We start from the raw sequence: 14,008 nt of genomic DNA, 5'->3' as shown, positions 1-14,008 counted from the left end.
CAAATTTACTGGATGAGTGATTAAAGGCTGTCCAACCTGACCGTTACAATTGGATGAGTAAATACAATCTCTTCCCTACTGACATCACAGATTACTACATCGTGACTCAGGGGTCGCTTGCAGACTGCAGAAATCACAAGTGTCCACGCTATGAATGCCAAAGTGGCTACTTTCAAGGGCCAGCCCTTACTGAGGCTGAGAGGTGAATAATGATGACACATTTCTAGAGCCTTTGTGGCAGGCATCGTTGAAAGGGCTTTATACTTATTAACTCAGTTAATTCTCACAGCAAGCCTTGGAGTAGGGCTCTTATAGCCACTGTTACCTCCAACTCTGCAGACGAAGCAGACACCCGGCTAGAACGTGGTGGAAGTAGAAGTCAAACCTGGTAGCTGGCTCAGCCTGTGTTCTTACATGATGCCACACTACCTCTTCTGTGGAACGAAGAAAAAAAAGGAAAATAGGACAGAAAGATCAGTGAATGTATCTGCTAGACCCACCTGAAACCAGGTCAAAGCAAGCATCAGTAAAAGAGCCCAGGCAAAGCCTAAAATTGTTTTGGAGAGGCAAACAGAGGCTGAAAGGACAGAAGCAGAAAAACAAAATACATCTGCCCCCCAGGAGTAATGGCCGCTACGTGGGAAAGAACTCGGGGGCTTCCACAACACCAGCTGAGAGTTCACCTCCTATGACTCACTCACTCCACTGGGTCCTCCAAGGCTTTAGTCTCTGGGTGTCACCCCAACCAACCCTTGAGAGTTCAGCAGGAATCTTCGATGTACCACACTCCAGGGAAGGCTCCAACTGCAAATAACACCGCTATGTACAGTCTGGGCTACCCTGTGCTTCCCTTCGAGAGCATGTCATCCTAAGAGTCCCCCTTGACACCTCCTTCTCCTTCACCCTCAATACCCAGTCCTTCACCACCAAATCCGATCAGTACTGCCCATTACATACGCCCAGAACCCATGCTCCTCTCTTACCCCCACAGCACCACCCTGGTCCAAGCTACCATCATCTCCCACCCGGACCACTGCAACAGCTTTGCACCTGCTCGACTGCCTCTGCCTCTTTCTTATCCATTCTCCACCCTAAAGCGGCAGTGATCCTTTCACAACACGGTCTGCTCTGGATTACTGGTGGGAGGAGGGCCACAACCTGATAAAGCCTGCAAGGAGGCCCTGCACAGCCTGGTCCCCACCTCCTTGTCCCCCCTGCTCTCCCACCATCCTCCTCCTCAGTCTGCACGGTGGCCACACTGGCCTTCCTTCAGCCTCTCGTACCTGCCAAGCCCCTTCCTATCTTAAGTCCAAGTTCCTTCTGCTTGGCATGCGTCTCCTTTCCCTCTTTGCCCTGTGAATTTTAAGTATCCATTGGACCTCAGGACAAGGGTCATTTCCTCTGGGAACCCTCTCTGTTTCCACGTTCTTACAGCCCTGTGTATCTCTCCCTCCTAGCACTTGTCATAATTGCAATTTCACATTTATTTATGTAATTATTTAAGTCTATCTCCCCATCAATCTATAAACTCTTTGAGGGCAGGTCCTCTGTCTGGTTTTTTGCTCGCCACATTGTCCCAGAATCCAATACAGGCCTTGCAAACAGTAAGTGCTCAGAAGATTTCGTTGAGTAATTTAATTAATAATGGCTTTAGGTAATGAGAGGTTTTTAAAAACACTCCAGCAGGAAACAGAGAAACACATGGGAAGGAGATTAAGAGACAATATCTAGGCTTGGGCTTTGATGTGGGTGGCATCACCAAATGCTCTCATCATACTGTAAAGAACATTCCATTAAAGGCTGTCATGTATGTGGTATTAATCCAGAAAGACCAGAAGTCATGAAGCCTGTCCAGTAAGAACTGCAGGAGAGCAGGTGCCGTGGATGGGCCTGGCATCATCCCAGGATCTCACAGGAAATTCAACCAGCATCCAGGGACAGCTGCCTCTGTACTAGCCCTGTTCTCTGGAGCAGTGGGAGCTTCTGAAACTGTCACCTGGTTTCGGCGAAGGGCCCGGAGTCCCCCTTAACCCTTTGCTCCTTCTATCCCACTACCCTTCAACTCTGATACTCCCTGCCCAGCTGCCTAATCAGCAAATGGTCACAATCGTACTTCCAGAGCTATGACACGTGGGATAAAATTCCTTACTGACCCCAATTAAGTATCATGCTCAATGTGTAAGAAAAGAAGGTTAGAAAAGTACAGTTCTTTAACAATCAAGCAGAACTGGTTCTACTAGTTATGCTGACAGACTTTTCTCTGCAAGAGGCCTGAAAAGGAACTCATTTGAAAATGATGCAAATTTTCAACAAATGGGGCGTTAAACACCATCCCTGTGGTTTGTGCAGCACCTCTTGCTACTCCATCTGAGCGTGGACAAAGTTTGCTATTATAGCACAAAAGAATAGCAGAGGCTGCTGGCACTGGTCAAAGAATGTCCAAGTCTTCAAAACTAGGGTATCTCAGTGGCCTGAATTCAGTTAGAACAGCGGCATGAACATAAATGGAGAGTAGTTCTGCCAGAGTGGGAGGATCAAGGTTGGGGTTTTTGGGTTAATTCCTATTTCAACATTTACCCCAATGCTATGGCTACTTTTTTATGTTTGTTTTAGCTTAAAAAGAGGATAAAGGGCATGAACAGCAAGTCTTCCAGTTTCCGCACATTTTACCCCACAGGTCAAAAGGAGCTACATCTGCTCCTGCTGCCACGATGAGTATCCACAATTCCCAGGACACGCAGCTGCCACTGCCCTCACATCTAAGAAACTCGCCCCGTGCGGAGCCAGAAGCACTCCTATTCTGGCCACGTCTGTGCCAGACAAGACGTGAGAACTGCCACCCATTCTCCAGCAAGCCTGTAGCCCAAAGGAGACACACCCACTGCAACCCACCTCATACAGGTGGCCCAGCATTTACGAGGTGTCCATCTGATCTCCTCTCAGAACTACGTCTCTGAGAAGGAGTGGCCCAAAGCACAGGGTTCCCATGAGCCTGTGCAGCGAAACCGGTGAGTCAACACTCAAGCTGTATGTCTGGTTACTCAGAGGTGCAAGATGACCCACCGCCAATAGATACCAATTCATTTCAACAGCTCCTGAGTAACCTAACTACCAAATGCCCAGTATAAAAAGATGAAGAACTGACTTCTGCCCTTAAGATGTTTAGACAGACAAAAAAATAATAACTGGAAAACTGGGTATTCAGTGCAATAAACATTAGACACCTGCAGAAGGTTACCTCTCTACGCATCATCTCACTTAATCCTTACAACTCTTAACTGCCATTACTGTTCCCATTTTAGAGATGGGGAAAATGAGGTTGACCAAGGTTAAGTGAAGCGAGACTTGAGCCTGGGTTTGCCTGTCTAGAGCCATGCCCTTCACTACAATAAACCTGCTCCTGTCCGCCGACCACATCCTCCCCAGGGACAGTTTCCTCCCTCTGGCCTTTCAGACACTCTTTCATTGACCAAACTGTCATTTCTTAGGCACCTGCTGTACCAGCACAGCAAAAACAGATGTGAACACAAGGCACAGCCCCGACCTCCTCAGAGCACACGGGAGTCTGACCACAGCACAAGCAACAGTAATGACTCGTGTACACTGCTACGCTGTGCGGGAGGCCACAACAGGAACACAGCAGACACACCTAACCGCATTCGGAGAGGGTCAGCAAAGACTGCTACCCTCAGGAAGTGCCATTTAGACTGAGACCTGAAAATCCGCAGAAATGCGTTCCGGGCCAAACAACCAACACTCTGGCTGGCTGCTCTTTCTCACCTCCTTTCTAGGCAGGGTCCACAGGACCTCTGTTCCTTGGAGAAGCTCTCCCACAACATATGCTGACAACCCTCCTCCCTTCAAATGTATCGCTACTCCAGATCTCTCTTCAGAGCTCCAGATCTGGACCCCAAACAGCCTCCTGGCCACATGCACTGTAATGTCCCTCAGACCCTCCAAATTCACATTTCTAAGTCAGCTCATCACTTCCCCCTGCCCCTCGCCGAACCTGCTGTCTGCTGGACTCTGGCCCTACCGTACACCCAGCAGTCATTCTCGGCTACCCCCTGCCTCTCATGATCTTGTCTGCTCTGCTTCCTTAACAGCTCCAGAATCCGTCCACGCCCGTCCTTGCCTGCTGCCGCTCTTCCTTCCAGCCACCAGCACGCACCTTGCGTGCTCCCGTGATCGGAGTCTTGCTCCCGCCATCCAGCCCCCGGCGCAGCCGCTGGACCCCTCAGTCCGCTCTCCCCAGTCCTGCCCACCCAACTTGTCCAGTCCACTGTCCACACAGTTCAAGTCCTCTGCAAAGTCTTCCTGGGCCTTCCCTGGTGGTCCAGCAGTTAAGACTCTGCACTCCCAGTGCAGGGGGCGCAGGTTCAACCCCTGGTCAGGGAACTGGATCCTGAATGCCGCAACTAAGAGCCCACATGCTGTAACTAAAAGATCCCGCATGCCGCAACTAAGACCCAGATAGATAGATAGATGATAGATAGATAGATAGATAGATAGATAGATAGATAGATAGATAGGGCTTCCCTGGTGGCACAGTGGTTAAGAATCCGCCTTCCAATGCCGGGGACACGGGTTTGAGCCCTGGTCCGGGAAGATCCCACATGCCATGGAGCAACTAAGCCCATGTGCCACAGCTACTGAGCCTGCACTCTAGAGCCTGCGAGCCACAACTACTGAGCCTGCGCTCCGCAACAAGAAAAGCCACCACAATGAGAAGCCCACACACCCCAACAAAGAGTAGCCCCCGCTCACCGCAACTAGAGAAAGCCTGCACGCAGCAATGAAGACCCAATGCAGCCAAAAATAAATAAATAAATAAATAAAATTTAAAAAAATTAAAAAGCTTTCTTGCATCACAATAGTCTCTTACCTTGTCTGTCTCCCCAACCAATGATGCAAACTGACGACTGAGGCTGTATTTTAGGTATTTTTAGCCTCAACTCCTAGCATACTCCTAGACAGTAAATTGCCAATAAAAGTCTACTGAAAGCATGCATTAACAAAAAAAACATACGGGGACTTCCCTGGTGGCCCAGTGGGTAAGACTCCACGCTCCCAATGCAGAGGGCCCAGGTTCGATCCCTGGTCAGGGAACTAGATCCCACACGCATGCTGCTACTAAGAAGCCCGCATGCAGCAACTAAAAGATCACACATGCCGCAACTAAGACCCAGCGCGACCAAAATAAATAAATAATAATAAAAGAAAACATACAAAGAAACAAATAATTCTTGATCCTGATAATATTCTTTAATCCTAAACATAGTTCTTGAGAGACAGCTCTATTCAAATTTACTCCATCCAAAATTACTACCTAATATTGTGAATCACTGTTGTACACCTGTAACTTACATAATACTGTACATCAACTATACTTCAAAAGAAAAAATTTTTTGAAAAAATTTTAAGTTTAAAAAAAATAAGGGGGCTTCCCTGGTGGCGCAGTGGTTGAGAATCTGCCTGCCAATGCAGGGGACACGGGTTCGAGCCCTGGTCTGGGAAGATCCCACATGCCGCGGAGCAACTAGGCCCGTGAGCCACAATTACTAAGCCTGCGCGTCTGGAGCCTGTGCTACGCAAAGAGAGGCCGCGATAGTGAGAGGCCCGCGCACCGCGATGAAGAGTGGCCCCCACTTGCCGCAACTATAGAAAGCCCTCGCACAGAAACGAAGACCCAACACAGCCATAAATAAATAAATAATTAATTAAATAATTAAAAAAAAAAAAAAAGAAATAAAAAAAAATAAGGGACTGCCCTGGTGGTGCAGTAGTTAAGAATCCACCTGCCAATGCCAAGGACACAGGTTCGAGCCCTGGTCCGGGAAGATCCCACATGCTGCGGAGCAACTAAGCCCCTGTGCCACCACTACTGAGCCTGTGCTCTAGAGCCCGCGAGCCACAACTACTGAGCCCACATGCCTAGAGCCCATGCTCCGCAACAAAGAGAAGCCACCGCAATGAGAAGCCCGCACACCGCAACGAAGAGTAGCCCCCGCTCACCGCAACTAGAGAAAGCCCGCGCGCAGCAACGAAGACCCAACGCAGCCAAAAATAAATGAATAAAATTATTTAAAAATAAATAAAATAAATAAAAATTACTACCTAAGTATGTGATTAGTGGCAGGTATTACTGGCCTTTCCCATACCTCTCCGTTAGCTGGCTTTCTGAAACACATTCTAGTCTCATGGATAGGGCAGGGGCACATTCAAAGACAGACTTTAAATCGGAAGCCTTATCACTGAGGATAGAGACTAGAGACTAAGTGAATCTATCTACTGTCCTGGTGTAGGCAGCTAGAGAAATCAAAATAAGATTTGTTCCCTGGAGCTGATTCCCAGGGCTGCCGGTTCCCCGCTCCCGGCCAGGGGGCTCCGCTCCCTTCCGAGCCAGCCTGACCAGGTACCAGCTTTGCCACTGACCACAGCTCCACTCTACTAACCTTACACTGCCTTGGCAGTTAGATACAAGCAACAATTACTCTGACAATAAAGCACGACAGCAGCACCTGAAGCCAGGGGAGCAGACATGCAGTAAGAGGCGAACTAACGATCTCTGTCTGGACTCAAGGTTACAAGACCACAGATGCGGGGCAGGGTTGGGACCTAGTCCTTAAGGACTCTGCTGTTTACTCATCATGCAAATCAGTTCTCAGTCACAATACATGTTCACTTCACAGGGCAAGCTGGGAACTCTCAAGAGCATTTCAGACTAAGCATCCATTATCCGCAAAAATATATGTCTAGGGCTTCCCTGGTGGCGCAGTGGTTGAGAATCTGCCTGCCAATGCAGGGCACACGGGTTCAAGCCCTGGGCTGGGAAGATCCCACATGTCGCGGAGCAACTAGGCCCGTGAGCCACAGCTACTGAGCCTGCGTGTCTGGAGCCTGTGCTCCACAACAAGAGAGGCCGCGATAGTGAGAGGCCCGCGCACCGCGATGAGGAGTGGCCCCCGCTTGCCGCAACTAGAGAAAGCCCTCGCACAGAAACGAAGACCCAACACAGCCAAAAATAAATAAATAAATAAATAATCCTTCCCTCTACTAAAAAAAAAAAAGCAGGGGGAAGGGGAGTAAATAAAAAAAATTTTTTTAAATTAAAAAAAAAACCAAAATAATACCATCAAGTGTCCCTTCAACTGTAACAAGTCTCCAGGACAGGGAAATAGGCAACAACCTCAGACAGCACCCTTACCCCAACAGCTAAGCAATGCTTACTCATGTGTCATTCTAAATCCTTTCTCTCACATTTAGATTTACTGTTTTTTTTCCCCTACCTCAGATTTTTTCTTTTTGAAGGAAGAAAGTAACTGCCCACCAAGATCCAAACTACAGCCCTCACCTGTTTTGACAGCCCATCATTTACCGAACAGCAGTGAAAGGATTACCCATGCTTCTTAGCAAGGATCACTCTTACCAGGCATTCCTCAGGCCTTTAAATAATCCAAACACTTTAGCACATTCTCCCTAGTAAGAACCTCAGGCTAGAGAGGAAATGGTAAGACCCACCGTAGCAGTGTAAGCCTCGGAACCCACAGATCTGACCTCAACAAAAAGCTGGCTTAATTCCAACAGACAGGGTCTGCTCGCTTGTTGGAACGGGAGCTGCCTGAGGTAGCAGAGCAGCCGGAGACACATCATGGGGAACAGCTGGGCTTCAGGTGTCCACACAGGTCACAGTTTACCAAACTAAGAGCCACAGTGACAGCGGAAAGGGGTATTTTTAGGCAAAGCATCTCAGGCCAAAGCAGACTCTTGGGGCACAAAGACCAAGAGTAGAGTCAGCAATCACGCTTAAGTTCCTTACCTAGTTCTCAACCTCACCTCCCCCAAATCACTCTGCAGGAGATATAAAAATGACCTCTGAGTAAATGGAGTCCACAGGAATGTATTTTATTTTTGTTTCTTTGTATTTCTTTGTAGCACATACCACAATCAGTGCCCACTCTCCTCCATCCACCACTCCAGCCAGAATGCTAGCTCCTTGCAAACTCATCTCTGCATCATTGTCTGGTAAATTGCATCATGGACTTTAATTCTTTGTTCTTTCTTGTAGCCAAGCCCTTGGTCATGTGACTTTGCAGGGACTTGTTTTGGTTAACATTTGCCATCTTCAATGACGGGGATGTAAACAAAAATTAAAAGTGTTATATTTGAAATTTATAACCCTAAGTAAGTATAAAAGAAAGTTAAATAAATGTTCAAATGTTGTATTCTAAAAAAAAAAAAAAAAAAAAAGACCTCTGAGTGAAGCTCCCACCAGCTACCTTCTGAGGCCCTCTCCAGGGATGGCCTTGGGCCACAGTCCATTCTGCCCCCTCTGAAGCCACCCTGAGCTCCACAAGGCCACACTGAGTGGCCGGCACTACAGCCCTGCCCTCAAGGAGCTTACAGTTCTGTTGGGGAAATACGAGCCACAGACATAGAACAATTATACACAAAGGAGTAGAGAATAAACACTCAAATGGCATCACCAAAACCCAGAGCTATAGACAGCCTGTATCACGGACAAAAAGGAGGATGGCAGTTACGAGCAAAGACTTGAGAATGCAGAGAGGCTGAAGTAACAAGAGCCTCCGGTACTGCCTGGTCTGGGGCTTTTCACGCTGTACCTCTCATACCCTCTCTCTTCTGGTCTTTCTCTATTTTGGGGTTTCCTTTATGATTTCATTTGAAATAGCAGTTCTCAACAGGGGCTGAAGGAAGAGATCACAGTTAACAGAAAGAACACAGGTTCCTGCTGCGGGTCCCCGCTCCCACCCTGACACACACACACCCTTCCCCACCCCTGGGGCCTGTCTGAATCTCCACAGCAGCACTTGGGACAGTGCGTTTTGAAAAAGTTGTTCAAGAACCACACTGTTCAAAAAAAAAAAAAAAGTTCCTTGCACAAAATACGTTTAAAAACACTTGTCTAATCCAACTCTATAAATCAGGAAATGAGACCCAAAGAGGTTGAAGGGGCTCCCTCAAGGACACACAGAAAAGAAACAGCCAGAGCCCAGGGTTCCCAAATCCAAGCTACTTATCTTTCAACAAACCAGAAGCAGTCAGAACCTGGGGTTAGCCTGGAAAGCGCGTTAAGATTTGGAACAGTGGAAGGGGCAGGGGGCATGGAGGACTCTTAAATAGGAAAATGACACGTGAAGGCTGCGTCCAAAAGGAGCCTGGCCGTGATGGGAGGAGTGTCTCGGGGAGGGGCATGCAGAAGGGAGCAGTGGCAGGTGGAGAGACCAGGTAAGCAGCTGTGGTCGGTGGTCCCGGGCATGAGAGGAGATGCCAGCAGGAAGAGTGGCGATGGAAATGAAGACAGACCACCACAGAGGCCCCTCTCAAAGGGCACCCTGGGGACTGCGAATGGTTTGGACCACACGTGACTCGGGAAGGAGGGGCCGCTGGCAGCAGCTAGGAAGGAGGGAAGTGCAGCTGAACTGGAGTTTCAGGCCCAGGACCTAACGTGCTGCCCAAACCCCAGGTCCTCCTGGAAGCCCTTGAGACAAGGGAGGATACTGTTACAGGAGGACAGAGAGGGAATCCATGAAACAACTCACTGAAAAAGAAATCGGTGCCGGAGGGGAAATGGAAAGGGCGCCCACTGTGGGTATGGCAGGGTCCAATAAGAGGGACAGCACCCCTGGCTCCAGACACAAGCCTCTGACAGTGCAAGCGAAGAACAATGCTCGAAGGGAACGTAGGTCAAGTCTTGCCATTATCGGGACCTGCTCTGGTGGCCCAAGAAACAAACACATGAATGAAGACACACAGCTGCAGCTTCTGGGGTGAAGAGTAACAGCAACTACAACAGGTAACATTTCATAAGTGTTTACTACATGCCAAATTGTACTGAGTTAGCAACTCTCCACGGATTGCCTCACTTAAGACTAATGTCACTTGTATGGGTTAGATACTATTACTTTCATTCCCATCTCACAGGTCAGGAAACTGAGGCTCAGAGAAGTTACATACCCAGCTTAAATCCATACAGCAAGTAGCAAAGCTCTAATTCCAAAGCCATGCTCCTAACCCGCATATCACACTGAAAGTGAAGAGGGCAGCGCTGGAATGTGCACAAGCGCTAGAAGAAAGGTGTCAGGGAGCAGTCACGCGCCTGTCGGAGTCTTATCATTGAAGCGAACGGATGGGACCAACAGCAGCTGCAGAAACACATGGCGCTGCCTTCTGTGCGTCCCCTCCTGGTCCCCCTCCAGAGCTGCTATGTAAATACTAGGTCAGCCGAGTAGCTGGCAGGGAGCTAAAAGCCTTGGGGCAGTAGCTTTTCCATGATCTTGGAGCAAGAGGAACTGGGGCAAATGAGAAGCTGCCTACAGGCTCACCAAGAGCCAGACGGACCTGTAAAGCAGCATCCACAGAAAGCAGGGAACAACAGGCGTGTCCCAGTGGTGCCCCTGGATTCTACTCTTCAGGACCTGCCTCACTTGCACCTCCGCGTGCACCTTATATAAGGGAAGAGGACAGATGGTCTGACCACCTGGTCCCCACGCGCCTGTAAGCCTTTCACGTTGTGCCTCCTACCTGCCCACTGCATCCTCCTCCTCCTCCCCACAGCGGAGCCCACGTCAACGCTGCCCTTTCCAAGTCCCACGCAACCTTCCGATGAGGCCAGATGCTGCTGAGAGGCAGCAGCGGGCCCTCCTCCGTGCCCGACAGCATCGTGTGCTGCCCCCTCATCAACAGGCAGCACCTACCTCTGCACGTCACGGCCATCTGTCGACCTGCCATCTCTCCAGCAGAACGTGAGCCTCCTGAGTGCACAGACTGCTATTTTTTTTGGTTCATTCCTAATTCTAACACAGTGCTTAGCAAATGGTAGTTACACACTCAATAATTCTTCTGATTCAAGTTACTGTTAATAATAATAAAAGCACCTAGCAGTTGTTGAGTATCTGCCACGTATCAGGTCCCAAGCTGGGTGTACATGGTATTTCTTCTCATGCTCAAAATAAGCCTGCCGGGAAGATGGGCATCCGGCGTCACAGGTGAGGAAAGGAAGGCTCGGAGAGGTGAAGTCACACTGGGAAGTGGATCTCAAGGAATTAAAGCAAAACACGAATTCAATTTTATATATGGAGAAAAGGTACGAACACAGTGAGATTTTTCATCCAAAAAACTGGGATCATTCCCTTCAAATGTATTCTCAGAAATCTTAAAAAACTCTCTCAGCAAAAACAAAAGCAAAAAACGCCAGCAGCTCAGGACCACTGCCTAAAACAGGGGTTGGCAATGTGTTACAAGGGAAAGGTAGACTTCAAAATATTTCACCACTGTGGCCAGCGCTTTCATACACAGACCCTGCTTTTCTCGTGGCTGAAGCCATTCTCTCCCCTCAAAGCCAACAAGTGACGGTTTAGATGCCACCTCTGAAAGGCTGCCCACCAGCGAGGTCTACAAGGAATGACGAAGGGGCACAGGAGGGAAAAGTGTTTACATATAAAATCAAAACAGCACAGTCTGGCAACTGCCTTTGAAGTAGGTAAAGAGAATTATTACTCCCAGAGGTAATTTGATTTTATTTACTCGTATCTTAAGTAAGTCATTGACCAGATGTGATGGACAAAATCTGGCCTATGATAGAGAGACTCAGAAATGAGGGAAGAGAAAAAATAAGTCCACAGAAAGAATCTAGCAAAATGTCAAAGGCCAAATGTTAACAATGAAAAAAGTCAACTGCTAAATGTTCTCATTAGGTTTGGAATTTTAAATATAATCAAATCATTCTCAAACGTATAAAAGAACAAAGAAAAGAAGAAAAGAAACTTTCCGAGATAGTGAAAAATACTCTAAGAAAGAGTTACCACAGTGAACTTTCCTGGCATGATACCATGGCAACACCGCAACAACTAAATATTCCACTGTCATTAATACCTTAGCTGGGAAAGATCCTATATTCTAAGATTGCCGATTAAGTACTTTCTGAAACCATCCAGGAGGCTCCTGAGCAACAGTAACAATGAAAGCCCACAGCTCCTGAAGGCCACCCAGGCGCCAGGCACTCTGCTGAGGGCTTTGTGTGCACAGCCACAGTTCAGATTCATAAATGTTCGCATATACCTATCAGATAAGATGGGCATTATTATCCCCACTTTTCGGGTAGAAATATGACCAAGGCTTAAAGGACTGGCCTCACACACAGCTAGCAAGGGAGAGCGATGACAAGTCCTTGCTCTCCTTGGAGGGTGACACCCCAGGTGTGCAGAGGGGATTAAGGAAAGGGGGAAGCCCTGCGGCCCTTCCAGTTCTCGGGCAGCTTCGCTCCCTCCTGGAGTCCCTCTCCATTTCCACCTCCTCTCTTCTGCCTTCCAAAGCAGCAGAATATTAGAGGTTAGCAGAATTATTCCAGTTCAATCCTACCTCCTAATCTACCTCAAGAAGTTTATTGTAAATGATTCATTAAACTGCAAACCCACTGTTCTCCAAAAAAAAGCACATCAGAAGTCACAAGCGTAATTTGATGAGAAACTGAGGGAGGCTTCCTGCTGGAAAAACGACTCGAAGTTTCTGCTCTGCTGACACAAATCAGCGGTGCCACCTTCAAACACAACAATCGCAGGGCAGGCTACAAATTTTTACACATATTATGAGTGCAACCATATAAGACACAGACAAAGCCTAGACATACTAAAAAATGGAAATAACTGCTTTGGTTAGGGTAGCATAATTACGGGTAATTTTATTTTTCTAACTTCCAAAGTCTGCAACATTGTCTTTATCATAAAAATAAGGTATACATCTTTTAAAGTGATAAAAAAATTTTCTGACGCCCCCCCCCCAAAACTGAGTTCTCTATAAAGCACGCTGTGACATAAAACAGTTTCACGTGGAAGTAGTCAAAGGATATCAAACATTCTGTTGAGGTTGTTCAGAGAAGGATCTAGAACTTTAAATTTCTAAGCATGGGTTCCCCACAGCCTAAGATTTTGACAGCAGTGCTGCTTTTAGCTTCAGAGACGGAAGCAGGGCGCAGAAGAGAGGCTGGCTAAGACGGGGGCTGTCTGTGTGGCAGCTGCTTGATGGGCTGCAGGAAGTGTTGCCTGACAATAGCCTCATGACATCTTTGGTGCTCTATCTGCAGAAGCTGTGTGGTGTTGGATGGGACCCAGGGAGATGCCGCAGGAAGCACATGCAGGAGAGAAAAAGCGGAAGATTCGGACAGATCATCAGGCTCAAGCCACAGCTAAGAAAGTGGTCATTTTAGGAAGAACTTTTAATGTCCTTTAATGGCCTGTTAAATCACTATGGATGACCTCTAAGCTGAAGGAGAAAATTCTGCCATTAAAAAATTAGTTTGGAATGGAGAAAAAGTTATAGAGTCTTAAAGTAATGGGTCTAGATTTTGCTTTAAAAGGTATTTTTTATTGCTAGGACTGAGGAAGGAGGTCTGTTTTAGGCTAAGCCAATCTCCTCTCGTCATCGATCCATCGAAGTTATCAGTCCAATACCATAGTGTTCCACCAAAAAATAATCTCAATCATTTCATCTGTTTTGGATCCCCAACATCTAGAATAGTGCCTGGTACTAGTAGGTGCTGAATAAATATCTGTTGAACAAATTAACCGTATCTCCAACGAGCCCCATATCTGCTCACGATCCCCTGGTGGAGAACCTAACAAACGCCAAGAAAGAAACCGCTGCTAGAGAACAGGAATGAGAAAGCACTCTAGCGTGCAAACACCCGGCATGCCTATAAGCATGTTTCACTAATGATATTCCCTGCATTCACAAATAGAGGGATAAGAGAATGGCCCTGGAGTCAGAAGGCCCTAGTTTAAATTCTGGCACCAACCTTTGCCAGCTGTGACCCTGAGTAAGGTACTTAATCTCTCTGGGTCTCACTTTCCACATCTAGACACAAAAAAGAGAGGTAATGGTAGTATCTGCCACATAAGACAGATGAAGATGAAATGAGATAAGCAGTTTCTGGGACACAGAAGTGCCTAATGAATATCAGTGAATTCTTGGTTTGTTTATTTTGATATAT

The 14,008-nt window shown here is 47.5% G+C and overlaps 2 protein-coding genes and 1 long non-coding RNA gene across 7 annotated transcripts in view; 1 reads left to right on the top strand and 2 right to left on the bottom strand.

Moving 5' to 3' along the window:
• SUB1 (SUB1 regulator of transcription) overlaps window positions 1-14,008 on the top strand; it is a 354,409-nt gene that overhangs the window by 110,049 nt on the left and 230,352 nt on the right. The window lies entirely within an intron of this gene.
• MTMR12 (myotubularin related protein 12) overlaps window positions 1-14,008 on the bottom strand; it is a 66,693-nt gene that overhangs the window by 48,339 nt on the left and 4,346 nt on the right. The window lies entirely within an intron of this gene.
• LOC309656896 lies at window positions 5,739-10,919 on the bottom strand. Its single transcript, XR_014261590.1, has 2 exons — window positions 9,564-10,919; window positions 5,739-8,708 (listed from the first exon to the last, which is right to left on the bottom strand). It is a non-coding gene; the product is annotated as an uncharacterized lncRNA (long non-coding RNA).

The sequence above is a fragment of the Balaenoptera physalus genome, assembly GCF_965194825.1.
Source record: "Balaenoptera physalus genome assembly, chromosome: 3".
Lineage (NCBI taxonomy): Eukaryota > Metazoa > Chordata > Mammalia > Artiodactyla > Balaenopteridae > Balaenoptera > Balaenoptera physalus.
The sequence above is the reverse complement of the archived record's forward strand: the minus strand, read 5'-3'. Positions and strand labels throughout refer to the sequence as shown.